Below are 16,648 nucleotides of genomic sequence, written 5' to 3'. Positions count from 1 at the left end.
TAATGCGAGCGACACGAAATTTCCAAGGTGTAACATTAAACAACGCAGTCAGCCACTCCAAACCTGCCATGCCTGCGCTCTTCTAAAATTCCAGCGGGATCTCGTCAGGCCCGGTGAATCTCCCCCTGCGCATCCTACAAATAGCACCACCCTTAAGCTCCTCGACCTTTATACTCCTACAATATCCAAAATCGCGATATCTTTCGGAGTGCTCCAAATCTCCTAACACAATGTCTCTATCCCCTTCTTCGTGCAAGAGTTTATGGAAGTACGACTACCATCTCCTTCAAATAAGAGCATCCTCCACCAATACTTTGCCATCCTCATCCTTGATGCACTTCCCTTGATCCAGGTCACATGCCCTCTTCTTCCTTTCCTTGGCTAACCTGTACAACTTCTTATCCCTGTCGTTGTCCTCTAGTTCTGCATACAAGTTCGAATGTTGTCGTCTTCGCGGCCGTAACCACTAGCTTTGCCTCCTTCCTCGCCATCTTGTATCTTTCCTTGTTCGTCTGCTTCTCCTCCGCATCCTAGCTTGCTACCAACTTCACATACGCCACCTTCTTTGCTTCCACATTGCCTTGGACTTCTCCATTCCACCACCAGTCCCCTTGATGCCTACCGCGGTTACCTTTCGAGACCCCCAACACCTCTCTAGCTGCTTCTCTAATGTAACTGACCGTTCTATCCCACATACTGCTCGCATCCTCACTACTCTTCCACGCCCCCATAGCTCTCATCTCTTGGGCACTGGTCATTGTCAAACTCCCCCATTTGATCATTGGTTTGTCATTCACGCCCCTCTTCTTCCTCTTCCTTTTGATATCCAGATCCATCACCAAGAGTCGATGTTGGGTCACAAGGTTCTCACTTGGAATAACCTTGTGTCTTTACAGAGACGGAGGGATCAGTATATACTAGATTCATCTTCGTTAAAATTCGTCCTAACTTATTTAGACTACTTTTTATTTTTGTCCAGAAGGAGAAGAATTTTTTAAAAATGAAGTATGATGTGAAGACAGAAGTATATCAATCTAAACCCTCCATGGAAGATAAAAAAAACAAATGAAGATACACACGAAGTCCATCCACACCCTAGCAAATATTATTGGTTTGTATATTAACTTGGGTAGTCTAATTAATTTCGATAATCTGTGAGGTTTGTTAATGTAATAAACTGTCATTATCTATATATTTTCGGGTCATATGTTCCGTATAATTCAATCTTATTTCAGTATGTTCTTCTGTCTAACTTCTTTTTATTATTTTTTATATTTTTATTTTAAACAAAACTTAAATTTATGTACGAATTTCTTTATGCTAGAGAAGAACCTAGGGGGTCGTTTGGTATGATGGGTAAGCAAAAATAGTCCTGAGATAAAAATTTAGTACCGCCTTATCCCACGTTTGGTTGGGATAAAATCGTGGGATAACTAATCCCGATATAAGTCATCCTGGGACTGTAGTGTTTTTTTATCTTACATTGAGGGTGAAATAACAATCCCAGGATAACTAAATCCGGGATTCATTATCCCGGGATAACTTCTTCCCCAACCAAACCAGCAGAGTCTCCAGAAGTTGGACATTTGCGGATTTCAGTGACAAGTTCAGCAGGAAGTTGATGGTGCGAGATGTTGAGGTTCTTTTATATATTGGGTGCCAAAGGTTTAACTAATTTTCTTTTGGAAATTATATTTGATTTTTGAATGTTGCTTCTTAGTCATTGTTAGATTTTTCCAAGTAGGTGGGGACTAAATTGGACACTTAAGTGTAACGGGCAATAATGTTCGATATTCGGTCTAAAATGCATAATTATGTTATTATTTGTCTCACATTTTAATACTTTTAATTTTCGTCTGCTATTAATTTTAATAACTTATGCTTAATATCATATTTTTACTTTGTAGGTACGAGATGGAATTTGAAGCAAAACTTACTAATATATAGGAAGGAAAATGGATCCAATCATCAAATAGTGATTACTTGCAATCATTACTTTACATTGGATGAAGTAATGATTCCAGAAAAAACAGGAACAATTGAAGTAGCTCTTTGATCTTAGCAATTGGAAATTTGTAAGGAAGGAAGCACGTTGAAAGCAAAAGTTAGGCAGAAAATCATTGAAGTTAAGGGTTTGTTCGGTACGGAGGAAAACATAAAAAGGTGCTTTTGGAAAATAAGTGTATTTCTACTTATTTTCTCGTGTTCGATTGGTTAGTGGAAATAAGTGAATTTCTTACTTATTTTTTCATGTTCGATTGATTGGTAGAAAATATTTTTCGGAAAATATCACCCATGCTCCACCAAATCCACCATCCCATACCACACCAACCCCCACACCCACCCTACCCCACACACCCACCCTCCAGCCCCAACAAAATCCCCCCCCCCCACCCACCCTCCACCCTCCAACCACTTCATTTTCGCCCACCCCTACCCCACACCACCACCCACCCACACCCCACCCCGCACCACCGCTCTATCCAACCCTCCCACCCACCAACCCCTCCCAAAGTTTCTATTTCATAATTTTATTTAACTTTTATAAAAAATGGAAAAAAGATTCTTATCCACCCCACCACCAACCCCACCCCACCCCCAACTACAACCCACCCCAAACCAAATTTAATTACACAAACTTTTCATTTTTATAAATTTTTTATAAGGGTAAAACTAAAAATGAAGTAGAAAATTTGCGAGGGGGTAAGGGGTGGGTGTAGAAAAAAAAAGACTTCTTTTTCAAAACTTTTTTGAAATAAATTATTTTTGGTTTGGGGGGGGGGGGGGGGGGGGAAGGGTAGTAGAAAACTCAAATATAAAAAAATAACTTTTCAAAATATTTTCTTTTAAAAGTAATTATTTTTTATGGAGGGGGTGTTGGGCCGGGGGGAAGGGTAGTAGAAAACCCAAATATAAAAAGATACCTTTTCAAAAAAATTTCTTTTAAAAGAAATTATTTTTGGGAAATCTACATGGTGTAGATAACATTAGGCCTTATTTATATCTAGTAGCTATACTTTAAATTAATTACATTTCATAACTAAAAGGTGTATATCAATTACTGTACATAACTAAAACATTTAAACACAGTTAAAATTAAAAATCAACCGCAACATAAGGCTTGTATTCATATTTTCCCCCTGATCAACTCATTTTCTCTCTCATTGTCTCTCAATCTCTTCCGATTTACTCTCTCCTCCTCTCTCTAACTTTTGGTTACTCTTCTTCTTAGCTTGGGGCATGAACCGGGTACGTGCAAATATTTTTCCGATGATTCACTGGAAATCTTTTTCTAATGAAGTAGTAAGTAATGTGTTAAATAGATAATAAAGATAACGAAAGTATATGTTGTAAGATAATTATGATTGAGCATGTTTCAAGGTCAGTATGTTAAGGTATTTGCACCATTTCTGTTGGAAGTGGATGAAGGATGTTGACGAGGTGGATTTTGAGTTTTCACGGTCAGATCCAGTTAGATCTTGGCCGGATCTGACCGGATCTACTTAGTTCTGGTCAGATTTTGCTTTGTCGGAATCTGGCCGGCGGTGAGTTTTCCGGTCAGATTCCGGTGCCGAATTTGGAAAATCATTTTTTTAGTGTATTCATTAAATCTTTGGCATACAATTCAGTGTATTCATTAATTTTTTGGCTTACAATTCAGTGTTTTGTGTATTTTATTTTCTTGTATTCTGTTTTTGAGTGTATTGTTAATTTTATTTTTTGTATAAAAATGAATACATTAATTTTTGAAGTGTATACAAATGAAAAGAGTGAATTTTATTTCTTTGTATTCAATTTTTTGAGTGTATTTGTTAACTTTTTTATTGCAAATTCTGTTTTTTTTATACAATCGATTAAATATAATAAAGTGAATACACTGTAAAAGTAACCATAATGAATACGGTTGATTTGAATACATTTAAATTGAATACAAAATTTAGCAAATTTTAATGACTGTATTCATGAATACAGTGACACTTAATAGCGAATACAACATGAAACAAGCGCTTAGCTATATGTTTGCCACGAAAAGTAAATAGCTAAACTGTAGCTATGCGGAAAAGAAAACCCCCAAATAGTAGTCATTTATGAAATTTTCCCATTATTTTTCATGGAGGGGGTGTTGGGCCGGGGAGTCATAGAAAACCAAAATAATAAAAAAAATAATTAGAGGGGGTGGTGGGGTGTTGGGGCGGGGGGGGGGGGGGTAGTAGAAAACCAATTTTTTTTTTAAAATTCTTTAAAAAAAGAATTAATTTTTTTTGTGGGTGGGGGGGGGGGGGGGATGGGTGGTGTAGAAAACCCAAAAAATATAAATTAAAAAACTTAAAAATTAGGGTGGGGGGGGGGGGGAGGGTGGTGGTGGGGTGTGGTGGAGGGGTGTTGGGTGGGGGAGGTGCGTGGGGTTGTGCGTAGGGGTGGGCACGGTACAGTATATACCGATTACCATACCGAAATTGAAATTTTTGATACTGCGATTTCGGTATTATGGTATTTGGTATGCATTTTTGAAAAATTTGGTCTTTGGTACGGTATTCGGTATTGATAAAGAAAATACCGAAATACCAAATATACCATACCGAAGTATTCCATATAGTTACATATACAATTCACACACACACACACACACACACACACACACACACACACACACACACACACATATATATATATATATATATATATATATATATATATATATATATAATACTAACAAATATATAATTAGTATTAGAACAAACTAATTGTTTAGACGTTGGAATTGCTTGTACTTTCTTTTGAATATTTTTACATGTGTAAGATGTTAGTATGATATAGTTGATTGAAATGCCCTTTTTGTGTAATTAATTAACGAAGGGCATTGGTTGTACTTTATTTTGAATATTTTTACACGTGTAAGGTGTTAGTATAATATAATTGAGACGTTTCGTGAATAGCCGAAGTCATAATTATTTATAATATGTATATATGTAAGTCGTAGTCGAACAAACTATGGTTACCGAATTATCGTACCGCAAAATACCGAAACCGAACTTAAAAATACCGGATCATACAAAATTAATTTGATATGGTAATGTACCGGATCATACAGAATTAATTTGATATGGTAATGGTATAGTATTTTTAAATACCGAAAATCGAAATTACCGAACCGAAGTTTCAAATACCGTACCATGACCACACTTAGTTGTTGGGGTTTGGTGGTTGGGGGGGGGGGGGGGGGGGGTTGGGTGGTGGTAGGGCGATTGGTGAAATGCCAATTGTTGACTTGTTTTCCCTACTTTGATTAGGGAAGTCATTTTTCCATTTTTGAAGAACTTGTTTTCCAAAAGTTTTGACCAAACGAACATGAGAAAATTGAAAAATATTTTCCACACACCCTAAATGAGTCACCTACGGAACTTCAATGTGCGAAGAAGAAGCAATGGGTCGCTTTGTCCAATGCGAGGCTGTCCCAAGCTGATATTTAGGAGCTCAATTTTTCCCAATTCCTTTTTAACTTGGTTATTTCATCTAGGACTTTTTCTATCCCTATAAATAATTTTTAAATGCGTTTTGAAGAAAACTTTTGACCTGGAGAGAGCTAGGAGTCGTTATGGAAGCTGAAATTTGTTGGATTTTACCTTTTCTTCCCTATATTGCTCGTCTTTGTGTTTCTTTGGATGATTTATTGTATTTCTTTCATATCTATGTGGAGCTAAACTTATATTTTTCAATGATTTTTTCATGACCTTTATTATTAAAATATTAATTTCAATTAATTAGTTTATCGTATTTATTTATTTATTTAATCCGGAGCTCAATTATTTGATTGCGTCATCATCAATTGCATACTATCTACGAATCTAGTTGAACTCGAGAGTGGGAACTATAGGTTGCATATAAATTAAATAGAGTGAGCTCTTGAACCCAAGCATCAGAAAATGGATTCGTGATTATGATAGACGTGTTAATTGCCTTGCTTGATTATCATACAGGAAATTCGAATACGTTCTTGTTAATCCTTATTCTGTTGACATATAGGTCAACTTGAATAGACGAGCATATATTCGACGGAATATTGTGAGCAATATTAACCCTGTTAATCAATAATCCAGATAAATTAAGAAGTTGAATCAATTGAAGAATACAACGTGATTGTTAGATAGTCTGTAGCCGTAGATCGATTTCATCTCATTGATAACATAAAAATCTGCGCTTTCTTGGTTAAAGTCATTATTTGTTTTATTTTTATTTTTAGTTAGTTTATAATAATAACTTTGAGTGAGTTTTATTTCTTGTTTAAATAATTAACATTAGTTTAATTTAGTGGATGATTAATCACAAGTCTTTACAGGAAGATATTCGATAATCTTATCACCTTATTAATTGTACACCGCATGTGTGCGCGTCGGAAACAACAAAGTGTCATGGAGAAACCATATAATGGGTAATGGTCCCATGGAGATGGGGCTAAGATGAAACGTGTGAAAAAAAAAAGTAATACATGAAAGAATTTTGGAACATACAACTGTTAGTCCAGTTACTTAAAAGACACACAAAAAATGTGTTCAATAGGTCGTTGGTCAATGGAAAAAATTAGCCCCGGGGCTGCAACAATAAATTTGCAACACTCAGCTAATCAGTCTCAAATTCCCAAAGAAGTTGAGAGCCACATACCATGGCTCAAACATTTTCTAACAATGGCAGAACCAATGAGGTTTTGGTGGAGGAGAGAGCAAGTGTTAGAACATTCATATTAAATAGGCCTAAGCAGTTGAATGCACTTTCTTATCAAATGATTTCTCGGCTGTTGTAACTTTTCCATGCAAGTGAAGGAGATTCAAATGTGAAGATAATAATATTGAAGGGAAATGGAAGGGCTTTCTGTGTTGGTGGTGATGTTACAGCTTTTGTTCGTAATATTCGCCAAGGTAACTGGAAATGGGTTGCTGATTATCCCCGTCAAGAGTACACCCTTAACTATGTGATGGCAACATATAGTAAACCCTAGGTTTCCATCCTTAACGGAATTGTCATGGGAGGCGGACTTGGTGCTTCTCTACATCGTAGATTTCGGGTTGCAACAGAGAAGTCGGTTTGTGCTATGCCTAAAACAGCTATGGGACTCATTCCTGATGTAGGTGCTTCTTACTTTTATTCAAGGCATCCAGGATTCTTCGGGGAATATGCTGGTCTTACTGGTGCTAGGTTAGATGGTGCTGAAATGCTTGCTTGTGGTCTAGCAACTCATTTTGTACCCTTAGAGAGGTTGCCATTTTGGAACAAGCACTAATTAAAGTCAATACGAGTGATCCAGATGTTATTTCTGCCATCATTAGTCGCTTCTCTAACATACCAAAGCTGAAAGCAGGAAGTTCTTATCACAAGATGACGATTATTGACCATTGCTTCTCTCGGAGAACAATCGAAGAAATCATATCTTCTCTTGAAAATTATGAGGCTTTGAACAAGAAGGATGAGTACCGGATCTCTTCAACCATCCAATCGCTGAAGAAAGCATCCCCAACAAGTCTTAAGATTTCATTAAGATCACTAAGAGAGGGGAGGCTGCAAGGTGTTGGTAGTTGCCTTATTCAAGAGTATAGGATAGCTTGTCATGTGATTAGGGGAGAATTCAACAAAGATTTTTTCGAGGGATGCAGAGCCATACTCATCGACAAGGATAGAAATCCGAAGTGGGAGCCCTCCAGACTACAACTAATTACAGATGATGATGTTGATCGTTACTTCTCCAAGATAGATGATGAAGATTGGCAAGACCTAAAGCTGCCTCCAAGATCAAACTTGCCTCCATATGCAATTGCCAAACTTTAAAATTCACTTCTCTACAGCATGTTGCCTCTTCACTACATCATTTTAAAACTTTTTTTTTTATTAGGAAGTGGTACACCAATAAATGCACATCACTCCAATATATGAAATGCCAAAAATCAAGCCTAAGGAAAGGTACATTGCTATACAATACTTGTCAGAGTTGTGTATACAGATATGCACATCATTTGATTGAATTCTGATGTCCACCCTCAAGCACAATGGTAGATTGTACTACTAAATAATTTGCCGTGTAGTTTCTGTAATCAGAGATAATGTATCGATCTTAATTTATTGCAATGCGAGAACCTGCGTACTAGTCTTGGCTGGAAAAATAAAGTTGGATTCTTCATATGATCTTGGTCAATTCTCATCCTATGAATTTAACTCATGGGATTGAGTTAAGCACAAAAGTTTCTCATCTCTTGAGTTAGATTTTGGAATTGAATTAGGCCAAAAATCTTTTTTTTTCTTTCAATTATATGATATGTGAATTGTGATCCATCTTCATAATAATTTTTGGAAGGAAAAGTAGATGCTTCACGGGTTCGAGTCGTGGAAACAACCTCTTGCAGAAATGCAGGGTAAGGTGGCGTACAATAGACCCTTGTGGTCCAGCCCTTCCCTGGAACCCGCGCATAGCGAAGCTTAGTGTACCGGGCTGCCCTTTCTCTCTCTGTTTTTTTTTAATGGAACGTAGAAGCTATTTTTCAGAAGTTGGAAAAAAGTAGTTTTTTCTGGAAGCACTTTTGACCAAGCACAAATTGCTATTCTAATATCGGAAAAAGTGATTTTCAAATTAATTAGCCAAACACAAACTGCTTCTCTCCAAAATTACTTTTTGAAAGAGCACTTCTAACAAACAACACTTTTCTAAACACAGATTTTAGAAGCTCGGTTAAACAGGTTATAAGTCTTTTTTTTTAAATAAAAAGTCTATGACATGGCTATAGATAATTTTGTAAAAGAAGGAAATGTCAAGAACACCAATTCAGATACTTAGATTAGATGAGTAATAGGAAAAATGAATAGAGATAACTAACAGGCAGCAGAAGTATAGTTGTGTTACATGTTGCATCAAGATACATCTTGAAAAAGATTTTGGAGGGATGATGTCTGGTCTTCCATCTACTGATCAAAATATATAAGATTATGGTCTTCCCCTGGAAGTGAAACGAAATGACCTAAATAATGTCACTCCTTATTCAACACTTTGGGAACTTTGATGTAAGGCTCCTCAAAGCTTGGCACAGCAGAAATCAATTCTTCCCTAATAGTGGAAAATGCATACAAGAATCATTTGTTTGCTCTGAACACCGCAGGGCCAAAATAACATAAAAGAAAGTAGGCGGAGGATAACAAGATTACCTATTCTCAAACTTTTCAGGTATGTCGTCGCGCAAATTATCTCCCTCAGTATCCGCAGATCAAGAAAGAATTACCAAAAGGATAAAATTTAATGTCGCATCAAATGTTTTGATGTTCAAAAGTCTTGCACTCTTAGATGTTATTAGCACTCAAGTCATCAAAGAAAATCCAACAAAATATTCCGATTCTTGCAATCTGTTTCAACTTTCAAAAGATTTTTAAATCCAAGAAAGATCCAGATGCAAAAGGAACAGTAACCTTTGACTGTTTAATTTATTGTTTGTTAACCTTAGCATGGTTAGCTTCTTCCAGGAATCCATCCTAAAGATGCTGTCACATGTTTACACTAGTAAACTAGAACGTGAGAGAATAGAACAAAAGGATGAGGAAGGCGTTAATTGCTGTTCTATTTCAATGGATTACAATTTGCAAGGAGATAAATTTCTTCATTGTTGGGTGTCCAATGGCTGACACTAAGAATCAGTCAACGAAATCTTTTAGCATGGCATATCTGGTGGCGGGTCACCTCAATCTGTTTTGGTGCTTATGGCTAGAGATGAAAAGACAGGCATTCTTATACCATTTTCTCATTTTTGATGCTGAATGAAGCAAGAACCATTTCGAGAACCATATGACATTATCTTCAAGAAAATAAATTACAGTAGAACTTTGAAAGAAAAAAAAATCAAAGAGAAGTATTCAATTAAGTTGAAGTTGACGTATTCACCTGCCCTTATGGCTGGTTCGATACTCTCCAGATCGACAGCTTGAAGTTGTCCAAACCTCTTTCACCAGTGAAGGCGAGCATCACAACACTATAAAAAAAAGGGCAGCCCGGTGCACTAAGCTCCCGCTATGCGCGGGTTCCGGGGAAGGGCCGGACCACAAGGGTCTATTGTACGCAGCCTTACCCGACATTTCTGCAAGAGGCATCACAACACTAAAAGTAGATAATGCACAATAAGAAAAATTACAAAAAGTACCAACACTAAAAGTATATGGAATTATCGATTGAGGCTTTCAACCTTCGGTTAGCTTGGATAGACAAATACTTAAAGTTTCCACCAAGTTCTTGGACGAATACCTCAAGCAAGCTTCAAAGGTTCCACACTATTTAAAGTTCTAGCACAGCTGGAATTCTGACTTGAAAAAAAAACTCCGAACGTTATTTTTCGGAACTTGAAGGCAAATTTAGGTGATTAATTAGACAAAAACTCATCAAATTGCCCCGTTCCCCACCCTGCTTCCCTAGGCAAAGAGGGGAAAAGAAAAAGGCACATTTTAAGATATAACTCTACTATCTTTAACATAGCTAACTCAACTGAAATAAAAGTAAATAACAACACCTCTAAGTTATTAAATAAGTAACCATACAACCTTTAATATTCAATCAATGTTCATTCCAAATCAATAAAATTTCTGTTCACATTACTTTGCAAATTCTGATGTCTCAACTTCCATTTTACCAAACACTTAGCATAAAAGAAATCAGAATTGCGATAGCAACGTAATCGAAGGGACGCACTTGAATTAAGAGCAAGATATAAATCAACTCTTGAGTTTGAAGAATTTTAACAAACATAACCCTAATAATCTTAATATCAATAAATAACTAAAGAAGATTAAAATGTCAACAACTTTTCAATCATTAGAACACTATCTTAATTCTTTTTTCAATATAAACCAATGAGAAAAGTGCAGAGAAAGAGAGGTACCAATCTATAACTTGTCGAATTTTGGGAGCGAAGTCTTCAACCTGCATACAAATAAATCAAGACCCAATAAAACAAACCATAATTACTTGTTGAAAAGTGAGTGAAATAAAAATAAACTTAAAGATGAAATGGGTATTAATTACTTCTTGAAGGGTTAGCGAAATTCGAGCTTTTTCAGCCAAACGAGGAATATCAGGAGGCTCTAAAGCACTCGATTTCACAGAGTAACTTCGCTGAGCTGTCGAATGCTTAGGCTTAATTGCCAGTGGGAATGAGGAAATACCATTTTTAGTGACACTGAAGAAGAAAGAATCAGTCACAATTCTTGCTAGTTTTAGCAAATGCAAAGTTTTGATACTCGCCATGGATAGTGTTTGTTTGTTTGCTTGATGAGGATGACGATGATACTACTTTAGTAGGAATATAACATTTCAATAGTTTTTTTTCAAATTTTGTTTTTTAAAAAAATCTTTTTTCAATAAGTTTTTTTTGTTTCCCGCCGATGTCTAGTACAGCCTCGATTATATCTGGATTCACGCGCATAGGATCTCATTTGGGGATGTGCTTCCTACCAAAGACTTTTTCATATTCAGGACTAGAACCCGAAACCTCTGATAAAGAGAAGAGCAGCTTATCCGCTGCAACACATCCTTTGGTGTTTTTTTTTTCAATAAGTCAATCATGCCTCTACTAATAATAGAAATGCAAATAAAATCAATATTGAGAATCCCTTCTATTAAAAACAAAATTATACAAGTAAAATTTAAATTTTAAATAGAAAACAATGTATATAATTAATAATATATTCTAATTTCAGTATGTCATTTATTAAAAAAAAACTTATTATCCTCTCGAACATAATCAAATAAATATTAAAAAAATAAGTAAAAGTAGATAACAAGAATTTCTAAAAATAAAATTAAGAAATTCATGTTATCTCTATACGTATATTCATATTATGTTTTGATCAAAAAGTTTTAAATCGAATTCAATAAAATAAAAAGTTTTTTTTTTTAATGTAATAAGCAATAGACACAAACCTTTAATTTGATCCCTTTCAAAATTCCACAATTAACTTAGAAGATGGAAGATTTATAATTTTGATTGAGAGTTATAAATTTCAATCGTAAGATTTTGAATGTTTGGGGATCATTTGATACAAGAATAAGAAATTTAATTGCTGGATAAATTCTAAGATTATTTAATCATGTATTTAGCCGAATTCTTACTTTAATGTAAATAAATTTAAGATAAGTTAAATAAAATGACATATTTTCCTTCTCTAAATCACTTCCCCTAAAATCTTTTAAGAATAACAAGATTAAAATAAAAAAAAGTTAAAATTTTATCTAAAATAATATAGTGTAAATCAAACACATATTTTAAATACACTAGTCTCTATAAACGTGCCTCGCACGTTATTCCCTGTCAACCTCAATCACCGCAAAAAATATTAGATAATTATATATATATATATATATATATATATATATATATATTGATTTATGAGGTACAAAAATGTTACTGTAACATAAGATTGTATACACTTAATACTTCTTTGAAGAAGATGTTCCTGCTATATATATATTTTTTTCCCATATGAGAAATATGTTACGACTAAGATAATCCAATATTAAGGATTGAGTGATCACATATTTATTTATCGTCATTTACCAATATAAAAGTGTTGAATACCGTTACTAAACAAAATTAAAGTATAAGAATATCTTACGGTGTTAAGAATATTTAGTAATTTATTTTAAAAAAAATTAAGTTGATCAAAAAAGTAAGATACAATATTTAAACAAAAAAAAGTCCTCCCATCATCGTAAAATTTTATTATTTCATGGTAGTTTTTATGATGAATTGCTTATACGTAGAAATAATTTCAACTATTTTATTTTCTTTCAACATAAAAATTTATATCTATTGACATGCAAAAGTTAATGAACCAACTTTGGATAGATTTTTTTTTTTCTTATTCTCCTTTTTTATTTAAGCATATCCACTTGATTCCCCTAATTATATCGTAGTCATCCAATTTTGATTTTATTATACAAAAGTCACTTTTTAATTTTTTGTATATAAGAGTCATCAAGCTAAAAGGAGGGTTTAGAGGACCCAAATTAGGGTAGAAGGCTAGTAGATAGTCTCGTTATCCGTTCTTATTAGTAGTCGCATTATTGCAATATAATTTCTTGTGCTCCGATTTCTGCTATTATCTGTTATTATGTGTTATTTCCTGTGCTTTGGTTATCCTGTGTCATCTGCTCTGATTTCTGCTATTATCGGTTATTTTCTGTGCTCTGATTATCCTGTATTATCTGTGTCGCTTGCATTATTTCATTTCCATATCGCTTTAAATCTCTTATCCGAATCTCTTAACCGTATCTGACTTCTTTTTATGCTTTTATTGAGCCGGGGGTCTTTCGGAAACAACCGTCCTACCTTGGTAGGAGTCAGGTCTGCGTACACTCTACCCTCCCCAGACCCTACGATGTGGGATTTCACTGGGTTGTTGTTGTTGTTGAAGAGTCATCAAGCTTAAAGTTTACCTCACAAAAAATGTTTTTCTGTGTTTAGTAAAAGAAGCGATATTATCTTTCATACATAAAAATCATCCAACTTAACTAAAGTTTATCACACAAAATTATTTTTTGTTACATAAAAATCATCCAATTTAACTAAAGTTTATCACACAAATTATTTTTGTATTTTCTTTTTTACATAAAAGGCAGTCAATTTTGGTCAAGTTAACCAATGTGTAATTCTCACCTGAATTCTTATATTTTGTACGGAAAATATGTCATGACACTCTAAATAGCTAGTTAGCTCGACAAAATATATTATTTGTAATGGATTAATTACGTAGACCTTTACCCATATTTCTCTTCTTGACACTAATCATTTATGATTTATGAAATTATGTTTATCTCCTTATTTTAATTTTTTTGTAGCAATTCGAAGCCATGAAACATATCAACCTCGTAGATTTTGTGTTTGTCATTGAACTTGTTTGATGTTCTAACAACAAATATTATGCTAATTAAAGAAAGATTTATAAAATTCACTATATAAAAGAGTATATTAGTAAGGGTATTTATAAAATTCACTAAACTGAATTCAAAGAAAGGCATTTATAAAAATCATTAAACAGAGAATTAGGCTAATTCGTATTTTTTTTTTCTAATTCCTTTATTAACCTAAATTTTACTTCTAATTCTGTAACTAACTAATTTGCTCCTTCCTTTGGATTTAGTACAATTATTATGACCAAATTCTATACGTACCAACCTGCCTATGATCAATCAAATTCGATTAGTTAATATAGAAAGTCAACCCTACTTGAATTGAGAGTCCTAAAAAGGTTTCCTTTACTGATATGAATCTTTTACATTCATTATAGTATCGTTATGATTGAATTCAAAGTTCTAATTGGTCTTTAATATGACAATTATATCCAACGTCGAATAGACTTATTTATTTGAAAAAATTATTTTGAAGGGTATAAAAGTCGTTCAATACTTTAAGGATATTTTGGTCGACCGACATTTATATTCATGCTTTAAAAATAGTATAGATAGATAGATGTTGTTATGCAGAACAAGGCGGTCTCTTATGTGCGAATTAAAGGTGTGTCTCATTCGGAAAAAAACATCTTCTGGAAAATCAACAAGATTACTTAAGTTTCTGATATTTACTAAATACTAGTGTCACTTGCCCCAAACCGACATTAAAAATTCAATTTGTTGATACTTTTTAAATTTTTTCTGCTCTTGGTTCTTTATTCTTGTAATATCAGTTTGACATTTTCGAAAGACTTCTAAAATATCAAAGTATAAAAATGTATGTTAATGGAAAACATTTTTCTTAGTTTATTTAAGATTTTTTTAGGAAAAAATCAATAATTGAAAGCTCTTCTATTTTTTTTTTTTGAGATTAAGTCCCCGATGATCCACATTGAGATTTTTTATATGTTAAATTAATTTCATTTGAGTTCTTTGAATTGAAGTAATAGTGGCTAACTTATTTTTTACCAAAAAATATTTTGCAAAATACCGGATAGTTAATATGTTATATAATTTAGGACAAAACAATTAGGTTTAATATGAAAAAATTATTACTCCTAAATTTTATAAAATATATTATCCTGTTTTTTACAAAATATTTTAATATTAAAAAATGTAAAAAATATACTTTTTGCAATTGTCTAGTATTATTACTGCATCGAGATCAAATTATATTTCTTTAAATACAATGTTTTTCAAAAAAAATTAGAATATACATATATATAAATAATATCTTATAGTTCCTCTTTTAATATAGTAGTTTATTTGATATAATCTTATGTTTAAAGTTTGCGCATGTAAAATTAGATTAATTAACTACCATACTTTGGAATTCATTTTTCGATTTACACTGAAGGGCTATTATTTACATTTTTGATAAATTTTTAAAGTACTTAACAATGATATATTTTAACAAGTTTAATAATATTTTCACATAAAAAACTCAAATATGTATGAGTATGCTTTGTGGGAGGCCACTATAACATTTTTCATGACATCATCTTTTTTAGTGGCATAAAAAAAGCGCTAAAAGCTCTTAAAATTTATCAAAATGTGTGACAATTTATAAAGTCATAAAAATTTCAAGTAAAGGCAAAAAAGGATAAAAATTCATGTGAGGACTACAAAAAATGAAAATTCTCCCTTGTATATAGTGGTAAAGTAGAAAAATATTATTTTAAAAATATTTATATATAATACAACATGATCCTGTTGTATAAAAACAAGGGGGATATCCAGAACTGCAACAACTATAGGGGTATCAAGCTGTTGAGCCATACAATGAAAGTTTGGGAGAGAGTGGTGGAAGTGAGGACGAGGAAGTTAGTTTCTATTTCGGAGAACCAGTTCGGATTCATACCGGAGCGTTCGACTACAGAAGCCATTCACCTTGTGAGGAGGTTGGTGGAGCAGTATAGGGACAAGAAGACTAACTTGCATATGGTGTTTGTTGACCTTGGAAAGGCTTACGACAAAGTCCCAATGGAGGTGCTGTGGAGATGTCTGGAAGCTAGAGGTGTCCCTGTAGCATACATTAGAGTGATTAAGGACATGCATGATGGAGCCAAGACCCGAGTGAAGACGGTTGGAGGTGACTCGAAACACTTTCCAGTCACGATGGGCCTGCACCACGGGTCCGCGCTTAGCCCGATTTCTGTTTGCTGTGGCAATGTATCTCTGACAAGCCACATTCAAGGAGAGGTACCGTGGTGCATGTTGTTTGCAGATGACATTGTGCTTATTGACGAGTCGCGAAGCGGTGTTAACGCTAGACTGGAGGTTTGGCGACAGACTCTGGAGTCAAAGGGTTTCAAGTTGAGCAGGACTAAGACAAAGTACTTAAAGTGCAAGTTCAGTGATGGGAGATAGGTACAGGACGAGGATGTGCAGTTGGATACTCAAGTCATCTCGAAGAAAGAAAGTTTCAAGTACCTGGGGTCGATCATCCAAGGGACTGGCGAGATTGACGACGATATCACACATCGTATTGGAGCGGGATGGATGAAATAGAAGCTCACATCGGGGGTATTGTGCGATAAGAAGGTGCCGCCTATTCTAAAAGGAAAGTTCTACAAAGCGGTGGTTAGACCGACTATGTTGTATAGGACGGAATGCTGGCCAGTTAAGAAAGCTCATGTCCAGAAGATGAAGGTAGCTGAGATGGGGATGCTGAGGTGGATG

At 34.4% G+C, this 16,648-nt stretch overlaps 1 long non-coding RNA gene and 1 pseudogene across 1 annotated transcript; one reads left to right on the top strand and one right to left on the bottom strand.

Moving 5' to 3' along the window:
* The first annotated feature begins 6,763 nt into the window (after positions 1-6,763).
* LOC132638372 (3-hydroxyisobutyryl-CoA hydrolase 1-like) lies at positions 6,764-7,843 on the top strand (annotated as a pseudogene).
* A 996-nt stretch (positions 7,844-8,839) lies between these two features.
* LOC132638371 (uncharacterized) lies at positions 8,840-11,573 on the bottom strand. The gene is made up of 4 exons (XR_009581700.1): positions 11,042-11,573; positions 10,899-10,939; positions 9,184-9,966; positions 8,840-9,085 (listed from the first exon to the last, which is right to left on the bottom strand). It is a non-coding gene; the product is annotated as an uncharacterized LOC132638371 (long non-coding RNA).
* Between the last annotated feature and the right edge of the window lie 5,075 nt (positions 11,574-16,648).

The sequence above is a fragment of the Lycium barbarum genome, chromosome 4, assembly GCF_019175385.1.
Source record: "Lycium barbarum isolate Lr01 chromosome 4, ASM1917538v2, whole genome shotgun sequence".
Lineage (NCBI taxonomy): Eukaryota > Viridiplantae > Streptophyta > Magnoliopsida > Solanales > Solanaceae > Lycium > Lycium barbarum.
This window is presented reverse-complemented; position numbering and strand designations above follow the sequence as displayed.